We start from the raw sequence: 21,901 nt of genomic DNA, 5'->3' as shown, positions 1-21,901 counted from the left end.
AGTTATTGGTAGGTAAGGTGTCCAAGCCCCGGAAGTCGAGGTCTGCGGGGCTTTCGACCGACGACTCGAGGGGCGACTCTCTTCGTCGTCGGAAGTCCAGTGGGTCCCGTCACGGAGTCGGTCTCGCCACTTCCTCTGCCTCTTCGAGGCACTCCCGGAAGCGCCGTCATCGTTCGCGTCCCCGTCCTCATCTGAGGACTCCGCCCGTCGGCGGGTCGCTTACCCCACCAAGCATGCGACACCGGAGGAATGGGCTTCCTTCGGGAAGAAAATGTTGGCGATTCTCGAATCGCAGGGCACTGGTCCGTCCGTGCCTCCGAGTGGGGTCAGTCGAGAGACGCCGCTCGCACGCCTTTGGGCTCGGGTGGTCGTCAGGATTCGCGGGAAAGTGCCAGCTCGGACAAGGGGAATGGTTCTCGGCATGCCCGGTCCAGGTCCCGGTCCTCTGCGCGCTCGAGACTGCGTGAACCTGTGAAGTCTTCGAAGAAGACATCGACGCCTGTGGCGCCGAGGTCGTCAACGGACTCCCTCGCGGCTCCGCCTCCAAGGAGGTAGTTGACTCCTTCGGAACCCAGGATGTCGAGGGACACGGTCAGGGCTCCTCCCTCGAGGCCTGTGTCGATGCTGTCTGCGCCGCGTCTGTCGTCGACGACGATTCTCTCGGCGTCGGCACCGATTCACTCGACGCCTTTCGGGGCAGTGTCGACAGGGGTACCCCGTGGCTTAGGGGAACCACCCAGGAAGGCTCTGGCCAAGGTCAAGCATGGCTTTGGTTCCAGTTCTGTGCCTTCTTACCGCCATCTGGAATTCATTTCAGAGGTGGATGAGGGCTCTGATGATGGCATGGTGCCTGACACGGTGCCTGATGAGATTCTCTCGGGCCATAGCCAGTTTGAGGACCTGAGGCAGTCCCTGCAGGATGCTAGTGGGCTGGACACCTGTCCGGAGGTGGAGTTTTGTAGGCCTGAGCCTACCACTCATGCTGATGCTTCGTACCGGCGCCTTATGTCACGGGTCACTGAGTACTTAGGATGGTCTGCTCCCCCAGGGGAGTTTGTTCAGATGACCTTACGGATATCCTCGACATTGGTCCACCAACTGACCCGGTACTGCCATTCCATATGGCTCTGCAAAGAAGGGTGGCAGCGGCTTGGACTGCTCTGGAGAGTCTCCCGGCAGTGAGCAAGTCTTTGCCGCGAAAATACCGCCCAGCCAGTAGTGACCCCTGCTACTTGTCCAAGAACACTACTCCGGAGAGTTTGGTGGTGCAGGCGTCGTACCCTACCATCCCTCCTGATAGGGACGACAAGTGTTTTGACGGCTGGGCGAAGAAAGTGTTTTCTGCTGGGGGTATGGCGCTTCAGGCGGCCAACTCCATTTGTGCCTTGTCTCGTTTCACGCACACTCTGTGGAACTGTTTCCTTGGCGGCTGAACATATTCCCCAAGGGGATGAAGGGGATGGTTTCCTTGCCATGGTTCAGGATGGCAAGGATGCTATGTGTGAAGCCGTTCAGTCGGGTTTGGACATGGCAGATTGCGTCAGCCGGTCCATGGCGGCGAGCACTGTGATACGCAGGTTTGCGTGGTTGCGTAAATCGGGGTTTGCTCCTGATGTGCAGGTCCGGCTCCTCAACATGCCCTTTGACGGGGAAGATCTTTTTGGCAGCAAGGCTGACGAGAGCCTCGAGAGGTTGCAGACCTCCAAAGCTGCAGCGAAGTCGTTGGGCGCTGCAGTTCGACAACTTCCGCCTTTTCGTCCTAGGGGACAGCAATGGAGGGGAGGTTCCTTTCGTTATTACTCATCCTTTGGTAAAGCGAGAGGAGCTGCCAGTCAAAGGGGCTACCGTAGGAGTGCCAGAGGTGGAAAACAAGGTACTCGAGGTGCCAAGGCCGCTCGGGCTGTTGCCTCTTTGCCCTCCGGCAACGCCGCTTCAGCTCAGTCATGAGGCCATGTCCCATGGTTCGCAGGTTGTGGGAAGGCTGGCGCAGCATCTTGCAGAAAGGCGTGCCATTACTTCAGATGTGTGGGTTCTGGAGATCATAACCCACGGCTACTGTCTTCCTTTCCGGCAGAGGCCTCAAGACAATCCACCGGGGACTCTCTTTGAAGAGTCCGGATCTGCTCCTTGCGCAGGAAATTCAATCCCTGCTGGAGAAAGGCGCCATAGAACTGATGCCTGTAGCGGAGAAGAACAAGGGATGGTATTCCCCTTATTTTTTGATTTCCAAGAAAGACGGGGGATTGAGACCCATCATGGACTTGCGCGGTTTGAACAAACTCCTCAGGAAGGACAAGTTCAAGATGGTTACTCTCTCAAGTCCTCCAGGCCCTTCAACTTCAGGACTGGTTGGTGTCTCTCGACCTCAAGGACGCTTATTTTCATGTGCCGATCCATCCAAAGCACAAGAATTACCTGAGGTTCGCGGTTGGCGACTCGCACTTTCAGTTTCGGGTCCTGCCATTCGGATTGACCTCCGCCTCGAGGGTCTTCACCAAGCTCATGGTAGTGGTGGCAGCGTACCTCAGGAAAGGAGGGATTCACGTCTACCCCTACCTGGACGATTGGTTGATCAGGGCGCGCTCTCCTGAGCAAGTCCTGGATCATCTGTCAGTCACCTGCCACTCCCTCCACAAGCTGGGCTTCTCCCTCAACTTAAAGAAGTCCCATTTGACACCAACTCAGAGGCTCCAGTACATCGGAGCAGTGCTCGACACGTCCCTGGGGCAGTGTTTTCCTGCCCAGGTGAGGGCTCGTCACATTCAGCAGATGGTGCACAAGTTTCAACTTGCCCAGACTCTCCCAGCATTCAAGTTCCTGAGACTGCTCGGCCTCATGGCATCCTGCATTCTTTTGGTGCCAGAGGCCAGGTTGCGGATGAGATCGTTGCAATGGGCACTCAAGCTCCAGTGGTCTCAGTCCTCCGGCAGGATGTCGGACCCTGTTCAGGTGCCGTCTTCGGTCGCCCAGGACCTTCTGTGGTGGGCCGACGAAGGCAATCTGAGGGGGGGGGGGCTCCATTTTGGCTGCCCTGGCCGGAGGTGACGATCGTGACGGACGCATCCCTCAAGGGATGGGGAGCTCATGCCAACGAGTTGACAGTCAGCGGTCGTTGGTCTCCGTCGGAGTCCAGACTCCATATCAATCTGTTGGAGCTGAGGGCCGTCAGGCTAGCCCTGAAGGCTTTTCTGCCGACTGTGCGAGGAAAGAATGTCCTGATCCTGAAGGACAACACGGTGGCCATGCACTACCTCAACAAAAGGGGGGGGGGCAGGGTCACTTCCTCTGTGCAGGGAGGCGATGCAGCTCTGGTTCTGGGCAATCCAGCAGGAAGTTTCGATCTCGGCAGTTCATCTGGCAGGAGACGAAAACAAGACGGCCGACGCTCTGAGCAGGCAGAGCGCGATCTCTCACGAGTAGGAGTTGGCTCAGGAGATTCTCCTGGAGATCTTCGCCCTTTGGGGGACCCCTCAAGTGGATCTCTTCGCCTCCAGTGTCAACCGGAAGAGCGAGAGGTTCTACTCGCGGGAATTTCCTCCAAACGGAGCCTTAGGAGACGCGTTCGTGGTGGAGTGGTCCTTCCCACTGCTGTACGCGTTTCCTTCAGTCCCCGTCATCCCACAAGTACTGCGGAGGTTACGTAGGTTCGGTTCCCGGATGATCCTCATTGCTCTGGCGTGGGCCCGGAGGACGTGGTACACAGACCTTCTCGACTTGTCCATCTGCCCTCCACGTCGTCGTCCCTACCGAGACGATCTGCTCTCACGGGAGGGGGGCAGGTTCTCCATCCAGAGGTCAGGTCCCTCAACCTTCATGCTTAGTTTCTGAAAGGTTGAGGTATAAGGATTGGGACCTCCCTGAAGACATGATGGAGGTGTTGCTTTGGGCCAGAAGGCCCGCAACAAAGTCCCTGTGCTGTTGCCGTTGGAGAAAGTTCTGCGACTGGTGCAGGGTTAAGAATGTGGATCCTTTTACATGTGAAATTGCCATGGTTCTGTCTTTTTTGATTTCTTTGGCCCACAGGGGCCTTCAAGTGGGTACCATTAAAGGTTACCTGGCGGCGCTGTCCATATTTAAGCGCTCGTCCGAAGAGTGTTCCTATTTTAAAATTCCTTTACTTTCTCAGTTTCTGAAAGGGCTCACTAATGTGTTCCCTCCGTCACCTTTCCTGGTGCCCGGTTGGGATTTTAACCTTGTTCTCAAGTTTCTGATGGGTGCTCCGTTTGAGCCTTTGCATTCATGCCCTTTGAGACTGTTAACTCTCAAAACTGTATTTTTTGTTGCGGTCACTTCAGCTCGCAGAGTGAGTGATTTTACAGGCACTTTCAGTTAAGCCACCCTTCACTGTGTTTCATAAGGACAGGGTTGTCCTTCGAGTTTGTCCTTCTTTTCTTCCGAAGGTGGTGTAGGAATTTCATTTAGGCCAGAAGGTTCTTCTTTTGGCATTTTATCCTCCTCTACATCCTGGTAAGGAAGAGGAGGGTCCATAGGCTTGATCCTAGGAGAGCGTTAAGCTTTTATATTTCATGCATGTCCCGGGTCAGAGTGGACGATCAGCTCTTTATTGGTTACGCTGGAAAGCGTTTGGGACAGGCTGTGACAAAACAGACAGACTTTGTCTCGCTGGATTATTTTGGCTATCTCTGAGTGTTACCGCTTGGCGGGTAAGGACCCACTAGTCGGCTTACGGGCCCATTCAACCAGGGGTATGGCTGCCTCTACTGCCCTGCAGAAGTGTTCCTATTTGCAACATCTGTAATGCAGCCACCTGGGCTTCGGTACATACTTTTGTACGTCACTATTCCCTCGATTCCATCCAGGGGCAGGATCTGGCCTTTGGCAAGGCGGTCCTTTACTCCGCAATTTGATTGGGCATTCTAAATTTCTGTATTCTAAATTCTTTTCCCACCTCCTTGCATTGGTACTGCTTTGGGAGTCTGTCATAGATATGGAATACGTCAGAGGACCCAATCCCCTCGAAGAACAAGTTACTCTCTTACCTGGTAACGTTCTTTCGATGGGATGGTCCAACGACATATTCCATATCGCTCCCTCCTTACATTCCCCGCTACAGAATTTCTTATGTGATTGGAGCTTACGTTTCCGAAAGGCTTTGTGTGTCAGACTGGCAGAAGACTGGTGGCACACATTCTGGGAAAAAACTACAACTGAGGCTACGGGCGTTGTGCGTCCTACTTATAACATCCAGTGACGTCGGCCGTCAGAGGAGGTCCTCGAGGACGGCGCATCGACGTCATCGACGCAGACGCCGAAAGTTTTCCGAAGCAGCGCAGCTGTGGTGATTACTGTCATAGATATGGAATACGTCTTTGGACCATCCCATCGAAAGAACGTTACCAGGTAAGAGAGTAACTTGTACTTCTGGGCCTCTGGAACATGGCTAGCGGCACTTGGTGTCTGTGGTAAAATTCAACTGGAATAGTGTCAAATTTGAGCGTTGGTGGGATCAATATGCTGAAGAAATGGGATGCTGCCCAAACAGACAACGCAATTGATAGTTCTGAATGTAACCCTTTCACTGCCATTCTGATATGAGGTAGATCATGTCGTGGCTACCTCATTTTCACGCACTGTTGGGAATAGAACCTGCTTGACAAATCCATTGTGTACCCCTCCTTCATTTCAAGGCATCTCCACAAATCCCATTTTTCTACTGTGCTGGCTCAGGCTTTCCTTTCTTTTCTGCAAGAACTTGTGCTCTGTTTTGATAACTTTTACTTCATTATTTCGGGCTGTGGCAGACTGTTAATCAGTTTTATACCATTTTTGTTTGCCACATCAGTTTTCAGCAGGAGTCCTTCAGAGATGAAGTCTCAGAGAGCAATCGCCTGGTTCATACCCCGCCATTGTGCATTGCGATAGTGGTGAAGCAGTGGAAAATGTTTTTATTTTGTACACTTATATGAACTCTTAAGTAGCATAGTGTGAGCGGTCAGAAATGCAAGGCGACAACTTGATGAAGGTATTTCACAAGTAGCCATTTTATTAACTTATAGTGGATTTCCTTTTCTATCCAACTAAGACTAAAGGAAAAAACTCTAACAAAAGTAATCTGTCCCTCCCACTTGTACATACATCAAACTCCTAAAGGTATATTATGGCAATGTATGTTTAACAAAATAAGTTGTTTAAACATAAACCTTATAACCAGGTATCCATGTAACCAGGGTCCGATCCCCTTCCCCAGGTTTAAAGCAGGATTTTTCCAACTAAAAAATGAGTTCCTTTTTAGTAGCCAAGTTATGTTTTGAACACAACACAAGTTCTTCACAACCCAAGTCTTTCACTTGGCCTTTGGCAAAGTTTTCACAAAACAAAAAGAAGTCTTTATCTTAAAACCGATAATCAATATCTCAATGTCACTTCTCTTCCTAGGAAAACAAAACACTTCCACAATTCTTGATTCACAACATTGCTTTTGTCAGGATGGTGTTTACAAGTTCATCAAACAGAATAGTGGTCTTTCCACTTTCTTTCCATCACAACCTTCAACCACAATGCAGAACTCGGTATCCTATTTCCTGGTTTACTAACCTACCAGGACTACCACTAACAATCCCTTTCCTGGTAAACTAGCCTTCAGGATAAAATCCTCTAACACTTCTTCAAGTACTCTGTGGTGAGACTTGCTTCACGCTTTTAGAAACGTCTTTGACGTTCAACAACATTGAGTTTCACAACTTTTTCTATGAGGACATATAATTGGTGCTGTTTGTTCCACTGATTTATTTGCCACATGCAATGCAGGTTATGTTCCTCACCTCCTTGATACCTCCTACAAAGAGAGCTTCTCTCCTGCCACTCTTGACTTATTCACATCAAGCAACTGTTGTCAATGTCTCGTTATTACATGTGTCCCTTTTTGGTTCAGGCAATGCTTGTTAATATGTTGCTGTGCCCCGGAGCTGTGCTGCAGTTGTCTGCAGTCTTTGCAGGGCATGCGGGTAGAGCTTACATTGCAACTTCTACTGCATGAGATCATCGTGCTAGAACTCTTGGCTATGCTTTTCCCGGCGCATCAACCTGAGTAGGTAAGGCGCTGATTGGGACAGTGACTGTGAACGTTTTATCAATTTAATTTTGCTTTGCTTTTCCCTGGCGATTCAGTGTGCCTCAATTTACATAAGAGTACCGAACACATAAACCACAACCTCGTACAAAGATGGCCTGTGACTATTTCCAAAAAGACACTTAGAAATGTCGGGCCCATGTACCCATGGACAAGGAAAGAAAGCGCTGCCGGCAGACTTACGGTTCCCTCCTCAAACACTCTGTTATAGCAACACCCCCCATGTTAGTAAACAAGGGTGGGATCGATATTCTGAATCATCGAAGATCGGTGAGGCTTCTACCGGTACCGCAGAGCGTGTTACGTCTTTCATTGGAGTACCTAAATCAACCTGACATCTGCAGTGGTTCGGGCTTAGGATGGGCTACTTATTCCCCCATAATGGTAACTAGAGTTCTGAGTGAAAGCCCGAATCTTGCCATAGATGAAACCCCAGTTGGTGCGCTAGTCGGCACACAAGTTGTGACACCACAGTCATCTACGCTCCCTCCATAACAAAAATGAATGCTTCCACTCCTCCAAAACTTATCGAGTCTCTGTATAAGACATTCCTGATTGTATTAGCAGACCAAATGAGGGTCGAGCGAAGATGCAAATCGCCCAACAAAACAATGAACTTGAAGTCTTACCATCATGTAGTACTTCCCTTCAGGGGAGTCAGTCATGTCAGTAAGGAAGCAAGAGACGACTTTACTGTCGATTTTGACATCGAATATGATCTTGTCTTTTTAGAGGTGTTCACACGACCTGAATCGCCAGAATACGCCACGTTGGCTAATCCGGACAGAGACTGATGCATATCCTACCATCTTGTCCCACGCCTTTCGTCTGAATCTAAAAAATTGTTGGAGAATCAACATGCCTCTCGGCAGCCGAATTGCACAAGACATTGCTGATCTTATTGCAACTATGACCAGGCAAAGGAGCACAGGCTTTAATGGAGTGGATGGTGTCCTTACATGCCCCAAATCCAACAAATAATCCTTCAACATCAAAAGGCTTGAATTTAACAGGCAGAAGAGATGTTTTGATGCCGGTGAAATCAAATACACCGGACAGTAATGAAGACTCTGGGCCCCACAACAGAGATTGGTGAGGCAGATGGTTGCAGGCTAGTCGAAAGACAAAAGTGAATCCCTAAACTTGCCTGTCTCCACATCGCTCTCGTCTGACGACTCAACGGCCTTTGTGGCGCACAGGACGAGACTGACCCTGTCTGCGCATGCAGGGCTCCAGACAAGTCCCATAGACCTTACACAATTCCAAAAATATGATTGCAGTGTCCTTGGCTGTTGGCATGCACCCATTCACAAAACTTTATTAAGGGCTAAACTAATCCATACGCCACTATGCACCGCTCCTCACAATAGTGCTCATGAAAATCTAGAAGTCTTCACAAATTCAGTGCAAGTCCGCCTTGACAAGGAAGCTGAATTTATAGCACAGTGGCAATCCAGAGGTGAGGAAGCAGAGAAGAAGACGCTAATGTCTTTTATTTTGGAGCAACTAAATTGGGCAAGATTGAAAAAAGACATCCGGAATAGCGAAGTCGAGGTGATTATACCTCTGAAACCCACAATAAAAAAATCAGAGCATCCCCAATAATATCTTGACAAAGAACATCGACCTGCTCCAGCAAGACAGCTATACCGGATGCGAACACCCTGAATACCCCAGAGTCGGACGGGCTGTAAAAAGACAGCTTTGACGACCTCAGCAATAACCAAGACGCTCTGCCCCCAAATCTTAGCATAGTAGCGCAGGAGTCTGAGATGGAACGATCACACGAGTTTCTATTCTAGACTAGACTATTCTAGTTTCTGAGCCAATTTAGATTTCATTTCATGATAGCAAAATTACAAATTCAAGGCCCTTTTCCTGTTTTTAAAAAATGACCAGGAAATTGACACTGCAACCAAGGAAAACAAAAAATGCACTTCATGCGAAGAAAACTAATTCTAACGAATCTGCAGCATTCTTGAGGAAATTGACTCTACCGTATAATTCGCCTTTGAAAAATACCAAAGCGAATTTACCAATAAAGAAGGTCGCTGTTCACCCACTGATAGCCGAACATTTCAAGGGTCATGTTAGGGAGAATTCTCAGTAATGTGCCAATTCCCTCTGCTTTAGACACCCCAGCAACTTTGCTGGATTTTGAGGACTTGATTATTTTAACCTGGAGAGAGTGAGACCCTTTTCCCCACACTCTCATGTATTTTAATGTGATTTTGTTGTACTGGTTCTTTTGGTTGTGGAGTGTTAGGCAGAATTGTATGCAGTACCCTCTGGGAGCACCACCCAAAATTAGGACTAGAGGTGTAAGCCAAACCAACCTTTGGTATAAGTCTGTACCACACAGTTTTTGGTATCGAGCTGAGCAGCCAGGCTTACCTCAAGAGTGAATGGGAGCAGTACAAGTTATTACACAGAGGTCTTTCAATCACAGTGGCTCAAGTAGACGCTTATACTCAAGGTTTCTTGGTTAACCACTTATTAATTACATAATTAATAAGTGGTTACACAATCATTACACAATCATTTAGAAAACATTCACTAGAAGGAGGCAACTTAATATTATAAACCAATACACTACAATACAAAACTCGAAGTTTTTGAGACTGTTTGAGCTCCCCTGAAATAGCCAAATGGCAGTTCAGTTACTAAGAATTGAGCAAAAGGCATAAGGTAAGTAGAATAGATCACATATACTTGTTAGACAGTGCAAATAGTTTCAGTTCACCAGAGAGTTCAATTCAAGTCAATAGGCGTAGGCCAAAGTCAATGGGCTAGTGTTCTGGATAGGAAAGGGCAGTTCTGAGAACTTTTACAAAGACTTTAACGTTTGATACCAGAAGTAGTTTAGGCGAAAAAGAATCATATGTTTGGTCACAATCTGATTAGGCCTGCAAGTTGGGAAAGTTCCAGGAACTTTCACAGCGAGAGTGGCGTTCTCTCAATCGGGTTGGCACAGTACCTTAGTATGAAGAAACAAATGCAGCTGAAGTCGTTGGTTCCTGGCAGTTCCTGCAGATCTCACTGTTCCTGCGCCTCAGTCGTGGGGACAAGTGGGAGGACGTCGGGACTCCTGCACTGCATGGGATCGTCGGAAAACGCAAACAAAATGGAGTCACTTCAGTTCCAGTGGCTGTAATTAAAGCACACAAACTGGTGTCCCTCTCCATGGTTAATCCTAACCAGCCTTGAGAATGTTATCCAGGTGGCTTACGAGTTGATTGGTCCCACCAACTCAAAGGGATAAGTCGGCTCCCTTTGAGTTGGCCGACTGTCCGGCAAGAACAGCCACGTTGCTGGGTGAGTCACAACTAGGCTGGAATGAAAGGGAGAGAACTGTATAAAAGGCGAGTCTTTTGGCTTGGAAGGCTGAGTCGACCACTGGATGAAGGAATCCGAAGAAGAACTTGAAGAGGACGCCTGCTGCAACTCCTGGACCGTTGGTTTGCCCGGTGGAGCCCTGCTGCAGTGCCGAAACGCCAAGTTCGCATCGACAGAGAAGCCCCTGCAAGGACCACTTCTCCCCTTGAGTTGGTGGGACCAATCGACTCCAAAGTAAGCCACCTGGACATCCATCTCAGAGCTGGTTGAATTTCCACGGAGTTGCTGCTGGAAACCATAGAGCCAGTGAGAGGAACACCAGTTTGTGTGCGTGGCTTTTAAGTTGGGCTAGAGCTCCAGGAAGATCCTCCGGACTCCCCGAAAGCAAGACTGACCGAGCCTGAGCCCCCTCAACAGAGTGCGGGACCCCGGAAGTAAGGAAAGTCCATCTCGACAGCCAGGAACCGCAGTGTTACTATTTGCAGTAGACGCAAGGAGCTGAAACACTGAACAGCCACTGAAAGTGAAGTTTGCCGGTTGCGAGTTTTGACCATCCCAGTGCAGTGCAAGATTCCCCCCGACGTCCTCCCTCTTGTTCCCACGAATGAGGCCCAGGAACAGTGAGGGCTGCAGAGCTGCACAGGAACAGGAGTCCTCTGCTGCATCTTTTCTTCGTTTTTAAGGTACTGTACAAAGTCTAAGAGAACTTACCGCTTGCTGTAGAGTTGCTTGCATCTTCTACTACTCACAAGTCTAACAGCTTGTGGCCCTACATTGATTCTTCTTTTTCTTCAAAGACTTCTAAAACATTGTGCAAAGTCTTTTCAACCCAGCTTCAACGAAGTGCTTCAGCCCATCTAGACTCTTACCTATTGACTTTGGCTTAGCCTGTTTTAACTGAATGACTTATTGGGGGGATCTAAAAGTTTTTGCCTGCTTAAGAAATATTTGTGTTATCTTGTTTGCTCGAATAACCTTTCCCTTTGACTTGCTCTTTCTTGCACTTAACTAATTCTGAATGCCAACAATAATACATTAATGTCAACAGCACCCCAGCAATTGAAGTCACCTGAGGGTGTAGGTCTCTGCTGTATGCCATCCCAAATGGGTATTTACTGATTCTGACCTAAGAGATTGTGTAGTTTTGAAGTATATTTGTGTGGTGTGTTACAGTGCTCCCTTCTGAAGAAGGCTTACATTAACTGACTGGTAAATACATTAATAATTGTTTTATCAAGAAACCCTGTGTGTAAGTGTCTGCTTGAATACTTGTATCTGTGAACCTCTCTATAACTCCCCTACAGCTCACATTGCCCCTCTTGAGATGAGCCTGGCTACTCGTCCACACTAGCAACCTGTGTAGTACAGACTTGGTTACTACTGCCAGGAGGTCAGGGTTGTTGTAGTGCACCCTAAGGTTACTGCATACATTCTTGCCTAACAAGTGAATTTCTACCGATCCAAACATGAGAAACTTAATTAATTTATCCACCTACTTTATTGATGAAGGTTTGAATGAGAATCTAACATTTGCACTGCAAGAGGAACATCGAGATCTAGCATTGTGCTACGAGAAAAGCACGAGGATTAATCTTTCAAACAGCCATAAGCAACAAGTTGATTCCTTAAAGACCAATGCAAATCAGACAAAAAAGTGACCTTTGCGACTCGAGCAAAAATTCTGCACTAGTAAATACATTAGAAAGTAGGAAAATATTTCCTATGAAGCAAAACGTCGGTAACTAGCAATGTTAGTTGACGTGAACAAAGTCCATATCCAGAAGATGGTGTTTTGGCATTGCTACAAATAACAGTTGAGAGAATAATTCCTGAGTCTGATGGCCGAAACTACTCCATTGTTCTCCGGATTTGAGGTACATCAGTGCAGACAGTATTACAATTGTAGAATTTGTCAATGAGCGAAGACTCGACTGGGTCACGCTCCAGGTTTACTTCACTCGTGAAAAGATTATTGGAGGCTGCCCCCGATTTGCTCCCGTTGGCTTTTGAACTATCAGAAGAATTGCCATCTGCGAGTCGGTTAAATCGTCCTGCTCTGCACAGAAACGAGGTAAGATCAGTGAATTTTACATTTCCGATAACCCAAGTTTTACTCAGCCACCCAGAGAACACAGTGAATAAAAGAAAATCACCACATGTTTAACTGTCCTGGGCACTATCAACAATCGTTTTCTCGATAATATCGGATTACTGGGCTATCCAGTAACCGGTGAAATATATACTTTTTCTCTCCCCTCTTCTCGAACAGCTTGCTAATCTGCAGAACCACCAACATTGTGCTCCTTGCCCACTTTTTATGCTCACAACCTCACTCTACCCGGTAAAATATAACCCTTTTCCTGGTGGGCCATACAGCAGCCTCACATCCCATCCGGGTGCAAGATACCATTAACCAACCACTCTCTGCTTTTTATATCCCCCCCCTGCGCCTCCCTAGTGCATTTCTCTGTTCCACCATGTTTGACGTAATAATTGTCTAATGTAAATACTATAATCAATGTGATTGTGCTAAAAATGTGTTAAACACAAACTCATAAAATTACAACCTATGTATACCGAACCAAATACTACTGTCACCTTAAATACCATGCTTACTCTGTAACAACGCTGGCTTCACTATGTGTACCACATAATGTCACCATGCCAATTTGAATACCACTGCGCTTATGTCACGTTACACGTCTCTCCAGCACAACACAATGCACTTCGGTCATTATGTACCCTAAAAACACCCCATGATATCTCACGCACAATGCAACAATGCACACTGCACTACCTCTGAATTACCACAGCATTGTTGGGCCGAAACACTGGTCGGCACCCTGTATGTTAATAAACCATAACTTGAACCAAACCGAAGTGACAAGACTTCTTATTTCATGCTTTATACAACAACCCAATTGGACACCTACACATCTTTTCGATATCCAGCGCCCGAGTGCACGTGTTTTTTTTCAAACCTTTTTCCTACCAACCTGAAGGAAACTACACCACTACACCATTCATCACCAAAAACTGGCACCATAGTCGCCATCGACTCTCTACCATGAAGAAGACATCAACTCAAAGCGTAACCTGACTGAACTACTCAATAATCATCCTCCATGTACCCAAACATGCCATCGACCAGTAATAATGAAAAACACCAACACAGCCACCAAAAGACACAGCCAACGACCAAACCGACCTAGAAAATCACAAAGATACACTGCAATCAAGTCAACGCCAGATCAATGTCCAAACACACCACGACAGAAATCTACGGTCTGCTAGACATGCTATTCATCACTGAAACCTGGCTAACCCAAAACTACAAGGTCCTAGTGCACGATTGCATACCCAACAACTTGAATCTCAAGCAAGCCAACAGATAAGGAAAAGGAGGACTTTCTGTAGCATACAAGGACTACCTAAAATAACAGCTGTACTATTAAACCTAAAACTGCAAATCGCTCAACATACACCTAACCTCAGACCCTCAAACCAATATAACATTTATACTTGTCTACAGGTCGCCAACCTATGACCCTACATTCGTAGACCCCTTCGTAGACGCCGTCCCCAATATGGCAAATTATTTATTTGTATTGATTCAACATGAACCTTTACAAAAAACATGCAAGACATATAAAACATCTAGAATACATAAAACATTTCTTTGTTTCAGATTACATAGTCCTCACAACTCACTTCATACCTTATCGCACTTAAACGTGGTCAATCAAGCAGATTTTTCACAGTGGATCTACAACCTCTTGTTAGATAGCTAAAAATCCATACTATAAGTTGAAAGCTATTTATAAAACAACCCTTCAAAGCATTGATGATTAATAAGTAAATTACATTTCATTTGGCTTTTTCCATTAGTCTTAGTTAACAGAATAATACAATACAAACAGGACATCTCAATTATGGCTGCTCGCGATGTTCAGATATTTTATCACCCCAGATCTTATATAATGCCACATGGACAGATTGGAGTTCTGAATTTAAACAAATGTTCCAAATAGCATAATAAATGCCCACAAACCGACCCAGGGTAGTCATATAAATTATTTCCATTTTAGGACATAGTCAGGACATTTGTTGTTTCGATGTTCGACTGCAGCTTGCAGACACCGTATATTCTTGGTTGAAGAGGAATGTTGGTATAGCGACCTTGTACAGCAAGCGCTGGAAGTTAATTTGCTCGCAGTTTCATCATGAATTTGTGAACAGCCGTACATGGACATTTCAAAAGGTACTGTTGTGTTTTGAAGTAATGATGGCTAATATTAGATGTGTATTTAAAATTGTGTAGTGTCTGGAGATGCAAATAACCATTAATCCAGTCACACTGTTGAAGTTTACGTTTAAAAATAGCCTTCTGTACAATAAACTTTGTATCTCATGTGAAATCAGGAATCCAATTCATGTCCATAAAAGAATCATCGTTCAATTTGACAAAATTGATTTTCAAATCATTTATACCCATAAAATGTAGCAATGGGCATTGTAGGAAACTGCGAGATTTAATATAGAGAGAACCTGTACGTATTAGAACCTGACTCTTAAGGGAAACCAGTCCTAATTTGAGACAGAGGTAGGCCATTTGGGTAGTTTGGAGACTGGTGCAAAGGCTTCCTCCAGAAGATACCTTCCACTGCATTAAGCCATGTAAGATCTTTCGTGGCTAATGCTTCAAGTCCATACAATATGGCAGGTGTAAAGCTTTGCTTATACCGTTGAGGATAGCTTCAATGGAAAAGCCCACAGACTGGTGCGCAAATTTGCCTATCAGGCAGGTTGGCTGTCTTGCCTTCCTTTTCTTACTCTCCACAGTGGATTTGTACTCCCCAAAAGTCATCAGCTCAACTACTAGGTAAGGGTATGTATCCACATGCTGAACTCTGAGAATCAACCTGGAAATGTACTCTTGCGAGCCTGCTTCCAGATACTAACATGATTTTGGGCTTGTTCATGTTGATCACCAGATAATTCTGTTCTGCAAACTTGAGGGCCTTGCATTTATTTTGAGCTCCCCTTATTGTGCGATCTAACGGAGCAAGCTCGTCAGCATAAAGCAGGCTCGCAATGTGTATGGAACCAAGCTAAGCTGAGCATCCATCAATGGCCAGCAGCTTTGCTGGGAGGTCAGCTAAATATAGATTGAACAGAACTGCAGCCAGCTGCCTTGTCTAACCCCTCTGTTCACATCCATCAGAGCTGTCACTGTACCAGTTGTTTAGTCGCACCCGAACACTGTTAGCCGAGTATAGATGCATAATGATTGATAATGGGCATTCCGGACAGCCCCATGATCGCAACTTTGTCCATAGATGGACCCGATTGACAGTCGAAGGCGGCACTAAAGTCCACCAAAACTATGTACAGAGCAGGATTTCCCTTTCGTGCAGCTTCGCGGATCAATGCGTCTAATAACCAAATGTTGTGTAGTCGCAGAACCACGACAAAAAAGTTTACCTGCAACATCCAACAAGGATAGTAGTTTGTAATTCGCAGGGCATAATACATCGCCTTTTTTATATATAGGCAGGAGATTGGCCATCCGCCATGTAGTGGGAACATTTTTTTCCAAACATACTTTACCAAATAGGACACAGCGCTTTTGCCCATGCCTCCGGATCAGACTTAAGGACAATGTTGGACAACCCATTTGGTCCAGATGCTCGTGAGCTTTTCAGATTTACAATGGCTGTGTGGATTTCACTGACACTGAGGGATAATATCCAACTCCCTCCATAATCATTTTCAAAAACTGTCTCTGCCAGCGAGACACAATTAGACAGAATATATTCTGTGCACCTATATTCTGCTATTGGATTCACCATTGTACATTGTGAATCTCCCTTGGCTCTGGCCAGCATTTGCCAAATTGATCTAGTGTTCCCACTACAAAGTAAAGAGAACATTAATTGCCACTGTTCATTAAGGACAGAATGTCTTCTCCTTAGCCAACTCCTGTACTACGCCCAATTTTTATTTCATAAAGCCAATTACAATCTAGTTCTATTCATGCTCTCCGAATTTGGTCCTGTATTAAGCGCTTAGTGTCACGTACTTTGATGTCAAAGGCATTTTTATGTTTACCATCACTAATGGCAATTTGCTGGCGGCCTACTTTCCCCGTTTCATGGGCTAGTGTTTCCAACCGACCATTAATGTGTTTAACCTTCCCAAAGATCGACTTAATAGCGGCCTTACTGAGATTTTTAGGTGTCCAGCATATCCTGTTGCCCCCTTGGTTAACTTCAAGATCAACATGGGCTATCAGAGTTCCATGTTCGGTATACATATTCAAGGTGAGTATCAGGATGTTATGGCTGCTAAAATCATTACCACAGGATTCAATCTGTAAAACTCTCTGAGCAGTAGTTGGTTCCATTGACGTAATGTAGGGTGGTTGAACAGGCACCAGCAGACTATGCACACTGGCCAGGACCATCTCCTGAGGTGCGACCATTGTACATAAAAAAAAAAACACTCCACAAGGATATCAATCCACAGCTTACCCTTTTGATTCCCTCTAGGTTTTTCCATAATACTTTGGCTGAACCTTTCCATAATTAGGACGCTTGTCATGGTCTCTACATGTCACAATAAGGTCACCGCCAATCAATGCAAATTTGTGGTAGTTAGTGATCATACAAGTAGAACAGATCACATCAATTGCCTCTAGAATGTAATCTATGATAACTTCAGGAGAAACCTATAAATCAGTGAGCAATATCAGGAACAAACTACCTTCAACATTCATCGATATTTCAATTACACGAATGTTATCTGTACTAGTAACTAGTTTCAAATTGACCAAAGGAACAGTATGTTTCACTTCAATAAACAAAGACCAAATGGACAGCCAGGAACACCCTTAGTCGCAGGTTATTGAACTAATGTATAGCCCTCAATATGAATGTTTGATCAGTGGGAGGTTTCCTGCATAAAAAGAACATCAAACTCAAAGCAGGGGAAATCAATCCTTTTGGATCAAGGAGATGGGGAAAACCCCCTTGTATGCCAACTGGCGATCTTTATAGTTCATTTTTATCTCAACCAGTTGGCGAACTAAAAACCTCCTAAACCAATCCCAACCAGTAGCACCATCAAGGAGATTCTTATTTGCAGTATCTACCATCCTACCCACCACCTCTACCTTAGAAGATAGAGTCGATACCAAAGGGACCTCAACTACCAGAGCTATAGCGACATAGGAGGGAGTATCAACAACATATCCCACATTCGGAATAGATGTCTGATGGTTACGAATAAGAGAGGTCACTTCAGCAGATGAGCAATGCACACGAACATAATTACCACCATTAACTTTCACAGCTTCCACAAAACTAAAGTCAGCAGAGGACAGTACATGCAGTGCAGGTATTCTACTACACATATCAAGCAGATCTGACCTGTTTGTGCGACCATTAGAACATTTCTTAGGTCCCCTACTCAAAGTGAATGTTTTTAATTCCCTCCCTACGCAGTGGGGCAGGTTCAGGATACACCTATGGCAGAGACAACACAGGTTTAACTTGACACGTGTCCCCAGAAGCCAAACGGGAATGTTCTGCCAACACACATGTCAATCCTACATGCACTGAAACAGATTGAGGTACAGGTATTACATCATATGGTCTAGCCTGCGGTTTGTCAGTCAACAGCCAAATGGTGGCCCTTTGGTCGTTTCGTCCTGAAATTCTATGAATTCTTTACTAGTGAGGGATGCTCGGGTAGTATAGAAGTAGAATTAAGGGGAGCGGCAGATTGCATTTGGATGTGAGTAGCTATTAGCAGCTTGTTTGCGCATTCTGGCACATTTGCCAAATCACTCTTTAGGAGTGTTGTACATAGATAACTCTGCAGCATCATCCACACATGTGTCCAAGACTTAAGGGGTAGACCTTAAATCACAATCAAACATTCAGAGGCAGGGTCAATAGCCATCAGATCATCTCGGGCTAAACATTTTGGGCTAAGCAATTAATGTTGTGTTCTCAGGTTTAGCTCTTCAAGAATTGCTCCAAGTGTTTTCACTTCCTCGAGCATAACGCCGCACGGTTTTAGCAAAATCTTCACCGCAAAATGGAAAACACCTTTGGACGTATGCACATTATTACTTGAGGCAGAATCATGACTATTGTGCGACCTATTGGAGAGACTTTCTACAGCATCGGTCTACATAAAGTCGAACCAGCATAGGCTCTTTTTAACACTCTGGTGACAGAGAGTTATTACCTACCCTAAAGTAATTCAATTTGTCCAAATCAAACACAAATTAAACATTATTAGTTAGACATTTATAATTTCCACCTTTTTCTTATATCACCACAAATTAACACTGGAGCGAATCATCAATTCAAGACGACCATTGTTTTAGCATTTACTATAAGTTTGCCGCAATAGATATCAGATAGCCAAAATAATCTTGTTTGAAATAACTAACATAAAAAAGGCTGCCAATCGCGGGCGAATGGCGCAATTATGTTATCACGCTAAACGTGAACGAATGACGTCATCACGCCAGCGTCCTGACGCATCTGCGTGTTATTTAAGGCGGCCCTTGTACCGTCTCCACTATGGCAATCGGGCCATCGCCGGATTGAGAAACAGCAGCAGCGTACCGCTTAAGTAAGACCTCTACATGAAATTCTTTTCTCCATAGCCTATACCTCCATCCTTTGGATCTATTGCTAACAAATATGCTTATATCAGTAAGCTGACTTTTTATAAGGCAATTTTTGCTAGGCACATCCTGCAATTTTCTGTTCTTGTTCATTTGACTGTTAAGATCTTAACATGCAGACATCACATAACCAACCGTGCTCAGTAATATCGCTTTCTTGAATGTAGTTATCGATCACCTGTTCTTGAATCGAAACAGATGAGAAATAAGAGACACAAAGCACATGTACCATTAAGGAACCATTTTCTGAAACTATAAGGATAATTATACATGTAAGTACACATATTACATATATTGAACCCCTTAATTCGTCACCAAGTGTGTGAATTAAAACATATCAATGCAACCTTATTTTTTCAGGCAAGATTAACAAACATCACCAATTTTCAATTGGATTCACAATTGTACTTTTCATTAATCCAGCACTCCCAAACAACTGGATTCAATTGGTCGCCAGTAACAAATCATCTATCCCTCCATTTCAAAATCAAAATCAGTAATCCACTGGACCAGACCTCCTTCTAGAGACCATTCAACCTCCTGAAAAACCACTCAAGAACTCTGGGTGGGGAAACCCGTGTCGAGGAAACAAGGAGTTTTGGGCACTAACAGATCTAAAGACTTACTCGATAATAACAATTTTCCAACTAATAGAACCAAAAACATCTCGGAGGATAATGAGGAGATTTGGGCATCATCAGATTTGAAGATGTATTCAACAACAATCCTCTAAATATAAACACATATCTTCTAAAAAAAAAAAAAAAGAACCACAAGTAACTCAAGTAAACAACGCCCATTGGGGACCATCAAATCTCCTTGGAAATTTTGAATCAACACACCACTTTGGGGCCATTCTATAAATATTCCTCAACAAATACATCAACCATTGGCTCTCATCCCCACAAGATCGTGACTTTATTATATCCCATTTTTATTTTTCTAGTGAATTCAACTATATTCTCCATTTATTTCAAATCATCCTCCACAGAAGTATTGGCTATAACTAATAAGTACTTTATGTTATGTATTGACCAACAAGCAATTTACATTCTACATTAAAATTTAATTTGACTTTGAAAAAACATCTTTGCATCCTTTGTTGAAACTAACAGAGAAGCGCAACTTTGGCGCTTTTTCTTTATATTTCAGCATCGGAAGTTCCCCTAACAGTACTTGTGCAGAGATTAGAAGACTTTGACAATCGTTGGGTGGCCTGTGCACAGTGTAGAATAGCTTCCTGGCCTTCAGGTGCAATGTCAGCCTGGGTCACAGGGCTCTTTAAAGTGTCAGCTAGGGTAATGCCATTTCCATGTAAATCTGCTTTTGTTACAAGAGTGGAGTCGTCAGTTTTAACCTGTGCATTAGGAACAGGCACAGCACACCTAGCTGCAGTACCTGACAACATAACACATTGCTAACAGTTCATTATCATCTGTCCTCATAATCTGTGTTTGATACTTGAAGCGGCAGCATATGCGCTACGGCTTCTTGAAACTCTGCACAGTTCACACGTGTACTTGCTGGTTGGTATAAGGCAGTCATTTTTCCCACTTCAGGCACATTGTTTTGATTGTTTTGACAGCTCGCTGCATCAGAGCGGGTTGACTTTAGAGGTAAATCAACACGATTTCCAGATTTATTCACACCCTCTTTTCAGGGGACGTTTTTCACATAACTTTCCATTTCAGGATTTCTGAGACCTGCTTTTCATCAGTTATACACGCCATGTTTCAAGTGTAGGTAGATTTTACAAGACCACAAAAAAGTACTATATCAGCATGCAATCAAGAAAGTATGATAATCCTCCCTGATCACTGCCAAAACTCAGGGGAAACTCTCCTTTATCACTTCTCTGCTGCACGACCAATCGGTAAAACCAGTGGAGAAGGGCTATGTACTACCAGCCATAGAATACACTCCCGACCCGCTGCGATTCAAACAACTGGAAATACAGTAGAAAGGGCTATGAGCTATATTCTAGCACTCACTCTCCCAATTCTACCAAGTGCAAACAAAAAGAGCAGACCAAGTGGAGCACTTCTAGAGGCAGCAATCTATTGAGGACCAAAGAGTTGCCTTATGCGGTCAGGCGACTGAAAGAAAATATTTGGGTCAATGGGCAACTACACACAAGCTTTAAAGTCCCCTTCACAGTGAGATGTAAGGCAGAAATCGCTCACAGATTTGCCCAGTGCTCCAAGCCCCAAACACAAAACACACTGTCTGCACACCGCGCTGGTGCAGTGTATTTATTGAAGGTCTGCCTCTCAGGGTAAGGAAAGTTAAAGCAGAGTGCCGTTTTTCCACAGATAACCAAGGAAAGGTTTTAGAGACTTGCTGCCACCTCGGCACAAAAACGCACTGTACATACACTGCCATGGCAAATTAAGCATGACCACCTAATCATTGTTGGAGGCTTCAATCTTGTTCAAAGAAGAGAATGTCAACTCACCCAAGACACTAACCAATCAATTGGTGACAATGCATCTAAGACAAATGGTGAAAGGAGCAACCCAAACAGCAGGCCACACATTAGATGCATTTTTCAGCAACAAAAACCTTGTCACAACCGCACCCCAACACAAATCCTCTGCAGCGACCACCTCATTATACCCTTTGTGATCCAATTACCATCAAGGATACCTGACACTCTCCCTAATAACCCACCAACCCGGAAAATAAATTCGAGAATCATCAGCAGTGTATAACTAAAATTGAAACTAGTAACCACAAAACCATTGCAAGTACTGAAAGAAAAGAAAACTGGA

General features: G+C 45.1%; 1 protein-coding gene across 2 annotated transcripts in view; it reads left to right on the top strand.

Annotated features, from left to right (window-relative positions):
• Positions 1-21,901, top strand: part of MARCHF7 (membrane associated ring-CH-type finger 7) — a 966,353-nt gene that overhangs the window by 294,003 nt on the left and 650,449 nt on the right. The window lies entirely within an intron of this gene.

Source organism: Ambystoma mexicanum, chromosome 9 (genome assembly GCF_040938575.1).
Source record: "Ambystoma mexicanum isolate Mex_15411 chromosome 9, UKY_AmexF1_1, whole genome shotgun sequence".
Lineage (NCBI taxonomy): Eukaryota > Metazoa > Chordata > Amphibia > Caudata > Ambystomatidae > Ambystoma > Ambystoma mexicanum.
The sequence above is the reverse complement of the archived record's forward strand: the minus strand, read 5'-3'. Positions and strand labels throughout refer to the sequence as shown.